Here is a 5,649-nt window from a genome sequence, read left to right on the forward strand (position 1 = left end):
AGTTACAAATTTGTTCATGATTGAGTTTCAGTCATACAATGTACCACACTCATCCTTTCACCAGTGCACATTCCCTGCCACCAATGTCCCCATTTCCCTCCAATCCTCCCCTGCTCTCTCCTCTGCCTGCTTCTATGGCATAACTTTTTCTTCCTTTTATTCTTTTTAGACACTGTGGTTTGTAGTAATGTTACTAAAGAGGCATCATGAAAATCACTTTACCTCCTTTCAGCACCCAGTTCTTATCTTTGAATTTGATCAATCTATGTCTATAACATCACAGAGACTGGTACACATCAAAAGAAACAAGAACAATCAGTTCTTATATGGATGCAGGAAGAAAGTGACTCTCATTTACTGCTGGTGGGAATGTTGTCTGGTTCAGTCTTTTAAGAAAACAATATGGACATTTCTAAAACAAACAAACAAACAAAAAAAACTAGAAATTGATCTTCCATATGATTCAGCAATTTTATTAATAGGAATATACCCTAAGGGCCCAAAAGCACAATGTATAAAGCCCTTTGCATCCTCCGTTCATTGCAGTACTATTCACAAAGCAGAAACTGGAAACAACCGGAGAACAGACGTGTGAGTAAATAAACATTATACATCAACAACATATGGAATACTATTCAGCTGTTATGAATAAATAAATGTAAATATAATATATAATAAATATAAATAAATAATAGATAAATATAAATAAAATAAAGTTATGGAGTAAATATAGTATATAATAAATAATAATAACTATAAATAAAGTTATAAAATTTTCTTATGCATGGATGGATATGAAGAGTTTTATGTTAACAAACTGAGTCAGAGGGGGAAGGATAGACTTAAATATGACTGAGGTGTAAATTCAGAGCATGCCATCTACTGGCAGTAGGCAGAATTCAAGATACAACATGATAGGAATAGCATGACTAGGAGAAGGGAATTCTAAAAGCCTCCTCATTCTTTCCCGCCTTCTGTTTTGAACTGACTCTCTCAGTAGGTGATAATAAGCTAGGCCAACCCTCACAGGGATGTTTCTAATCAACCTTGAAAAGTAGTGGATGTTCAGAGTCAGATTTCCCAGAGCACATGTCTCAGCAGAAGAGGAACCTGTGAATAAACAGGAGGCGATTTGCTTGACAACAAATTTAGGTGACATAGAACCTACCCTATTCTTTCATGTCTCTTCTAGAAACAAATCTTTGGAAAATTACTTAACCCTGAAAAACTGCAACTCCTGATCTGAAAAACTAATTTTCTGATAGTCCAAGTCGTCAATGGTTTTGTGATGTTTAAATAAGGTTCAGCACAGATAGTTAGGTAGGAAGGGTTTAAGATAAGTTCTAGAATTGAACCTGCTGCTTTGAGTATATGAAAGAAGATTATGCTTTTTTTATTTAGCAATATTTCTACATTAATGTGCCTTGAAATATTCTGTGCACTTCACTCAAATCAGAATTCAATATCTTTTTTGGATAAATCCAGAATATGCATCACAAACAAAACACCTGGAAGATTCATATTCACTTTATTATCTGCAACACACACTAAAAATAAAATGCCATCAATTTCTTGGTAAATGAACTATTCTTTTTCTCATTCAACTCATTTATAAACTTTAAACCAAGGGACTAGAGAGATAGCATAGCAGGTAGGGTGCTTGCCTTGCATAAGGATGATCCTTGCATACTCAATCCCCAGCATCTCTATGGTCCCCAAAACACTGTCAGTAGTATTTCTTAAATGCAAATATAAGAGTAACCACTGAGCATTGCCAGGTATGGCAAAAAAAGAAAAACTAAAATATATATATAAATTAAAAAAAGAAGAAGAACTTAAGGCCTAGGGACAAATAAACCAGGCATCTCAATGAGTTGGCCTACTTAATAAAAATGAGAGTAAAGAGTCAGGAGTCAAGAAGTCAAGAGGGAGATTTGGGACATTGGTGATGGGAATGTTGCATCAGTGAAGGGGGGTGTTCTTTACATGACTGAAATCCAACTACAATCACATTTGTAATCAATGTGTTTAAATAAAGATATTAATTTAAAAAAAAGAGTCAGGATCTGAACCTGGGTAGTCTGGCTGCAGAGCATATGCTCTTAAATAAAAACTAACGCTTTACTAAGAATGTAAAAATATTAGGGGGCCGGGCGGTGGCGCTAAAGGTAAGGTGCCTGCCTTGCCTGCGCTAGCCTTGGACGGACCGCAGTTCTATCCCCCAGTGTCCCATATGGTCCCCCAAGCCAGGAGCAACTTCTGAGCACATAGCCAGGAGTAACCCCTGAGCGTTACGGGGTGTGGCCCAAAAACCAAAAAAAAAAAAAAAAAGAATGTAAAAATATTTACTACTGTATCAAAACAAAGGAACTAAATGATTCTTCCAAACAATGGCCAAGTTTACTACAGTACTTTTCTATCTAATGAAAGTTCCTTGGGAAGTTACATAATTTCCCAGCATATAAGATGACTTTTTAACCCATGAAAAACTTCTTAAAAGTCAGGGGTAGTCTTATACATCAGTATAAGGCATGCAGGAACTTACTCCAGCTTCAGGGATGAATGATCCACCCCCTTCTTATTGCCACATCCCATCCAGCTGACAGGCATCATCACTCAGTCCTCTGCTTGTCCTGATTCATCCTTCAGGACACACAAAGAAGCTGAGTTACGGAGCCCTGCATCCCATCCAGCCGCCGAGTGTCATCACTGGTATGCGGCTTTCAGGTGCTCAGTCCTCTATTCAACTTTTATGGGACACAGAGGAAGTACTCTGTCTCCCTTTAGCTTTTCTATTAATCACTGCACCCCAACCAGCTGCTCTTGGAAAAGCCCACTCTCCCTACAATTTAAAAAATCAGTCACTTGTTACAAATGACAAATGCAAAATGACCGTTGGCACTCCAAAGTCAAGCTTTATTAAACATTTACTATTAACTTTTGAGAGTTCTGGTCTTTTTCTCTTACGGTTTTTAATTTTCATTTGGTGTATGTTAAAACAGAGGTAGTTTTATATGGCAATTATAGCCCAAACCCTATATTTTAACAGGAAAAGTAGGGGGTCATCTTATATGCCCAGTCTTCTTATATGCTGGAAAATATGGTATTACAGATGTCTAATACTGAGTCATGGTCAATCTGTTATAATATGCTACTATCATGCATTTATTGGTCATAGTTCTTCTTAATTAGGTCTTCACTTTTAATTTATATTGAATGACCATTCCTAACGTTTTTAGTCTAATATTCAAGAATATACTTATAACTCTCTTTGCTTTATTTACATTTGTGTTTAATTGAATTCTAATGTAAAAGATTTCCTAATAAAGACAACCCATCATTACTAAAAGTCAAGGTAAAAGAGATTAAAGAAAGGATTAGTTCTAGGTAAACTTTTTAAAATAGTTTTGAACAAAAAGCAAATACTGGGACTGGAGAGATAACATGGAGGTAGTGCATTTGCCTTGCATGCAGAAGGACAGTGGTCCAAATCCTGGCATCCCAGATGGTTCCCCCCGAGCCTGCCAGGAGCTATTTCTGAGCTTAGAGCCAGGAGCAACCCCTGAGCGCTGCCGGATGTGATCCAAAAACCAAAAAAAAAAAAATAAAAATAAAATAAAATGCTCACTTAAAAGCCAAAAGGTTATCATTCCTCTTTTTTTTTGTTTTTTTTTTGTTTGTTTGTTTGTTTGTTTTTTGTTTTTGGGCCACACCTGTTTGATGCTCAGGGGTTACTCCTGGCTATGCGCTCAGAAATCACCTCTTGCTTGGGGGACCATATGGGACAACGGGGATCGAGCCATGGTCCGTCCTACGCTAGCGCTTGCAAGGCAGACACCTTACCTCTAGCACCACCTTCCCGGCCCCTATCATTCCTCTTTTCACATCTATTGTAAAGACATAATCGAATGAGTAACGTCTCCATTGCTATGTTCTCACATTCTATGACTTAGACTATGTCTGCCAATGACTGACTTTAGTAATCAATTTTAAGGAACAATTGCCACTCCCATCTAAAAATCCCAAGGAAAAGAGAGAATGAGTAAGAGAATGAAATGAATCAGAACTCATAGACATCTGAAGAAGAAAATTGGGGGTCATTTGACAGTGATTTGTTTTTTTTCTCACCTTGAATATTTGAACTCTTATGCAAAGGCTTCTGGATAGTAATATGTATACAGAAATATTTCTAGAGTTCACAGTCATTCATCAGATGGAATTGATATAAACCATTTCAAGTTCAACTATGAAGTGAGTTTTTGTTTATTTGTTTGATATTTTGTTTTGTGTTTTTTTTCCAAAGAATTACTGGAAGTCCAGTATCACAGATATTTCATGTGATTGATATTACATGGGTTTAATGAACATGAAGGTGACTTAAGACTGACCATTTGTGCATCAAAAAAATGGCTAGCACAATATGTATTAGATTCAGAAATATCTGTTGATGGAAGAAACAGAATATCTTATCCAAATTCCTCTTTTTATAAGTAAAAATCTTAAAAGCAAGAAGTTATGAAACATAGAATAAAATATGAGATCAGTAAAGAAGTCATAAATAAAAGGCATCCTTTTTTTTGCCAATTTCACAATCTCTTCTTTTTTTCCTTTCTTATCCCTCTGTGTATGTCTTTGAGATTGCTTGTTAATGAGATTCATGGGAATTAATATAACTAAACCCTGTTATGTAAATTAATTTAATAAAAAATAAAATATGAATAAGATCAATAGTACAGCAGGTAGGGTGCTACCTTGCACACCGTTCATCTGGATTAGCTTCCTGATACCACATATGGTTCCTAGAGCTAACCCAAAAGTAAGCCCTAATTATGCCAGATGTTATCCAAAAACCACCACCATCCCCCAAAATTAAAATTAAATAAAAATAATTCTTGAGGGGTTGGGATAGGTTCTTGTTTAAACTGTAGGCCGTACTAAAGGTTATGAGTTATATTCCCAATGCAATTCACTTTCATCAAACATGACCCTGACGTTCACACCTAGCAGTTTTACCTGTGACACCAGAGTCTGAAGTAATTTCTGGCCACACTGTAGTCAGATGTGTGTAAGTACCTCAAATTAAAAGTACAAATCCTGGCTAGCACCAAACTGAAAAAAGAAATGAGCACCATACTCTGGTGTGACACTACTACCAAAGAATTTAAGCATTGTCTAGCTCTACAGTCAAAATGATTGTAACACCACTAAAGAATGTAAAAGTTGGGGCCCGGAGAGATAGCACAGCGGTGTTTGCCTTGCAAGCAGCTGATCCAGGACCTAAGGTGGTTGGTTCGAATCCCGGAGTCCCATATGGTCCCCCGTGCCTGCCAAGTGCTATTTCTGAACAGACAGCCAGGAGTAACCCCTGAGCAATGCCGGGTGTGGCCCAAAAACAAACAAACAAACAAAATGTAAAAGTTGATGACCACAGTGCAAAGGTCACATCCAAAGGACTTCAAACCTGGAATGTATGCTACCTCTCAGAGTATATCACAAGCTCTGTGTTGGAGCAACACAACCAAGGCTTAAGGCTCACAAAATCCCTGTGAGCCCTTGTCACTGCAACAACAGCAGAGGGAAGAGCTGGAAGATGCTCCTTAAAATATAAGAATCTTAATTAGGTTTGAATTGTTCTGTTTTTCTCTTTGA

This window comes from Suncus etruscus, chromosome 5 (assembly GCF_024139225.1).
Source record: "Suncus etruscus isolate mSunEtr1 chromosome 5, mSunEtr1.pri.cur, whole genome shotgun sequence".
In the NCBI taxonomy this organism is placed as follows: domain Eukaryota; kingdom Metazoa; phylum Chordata; class Mammalia; order Eulipotyphla; family Soricidae; genus Suncus; species Suncus etruscus.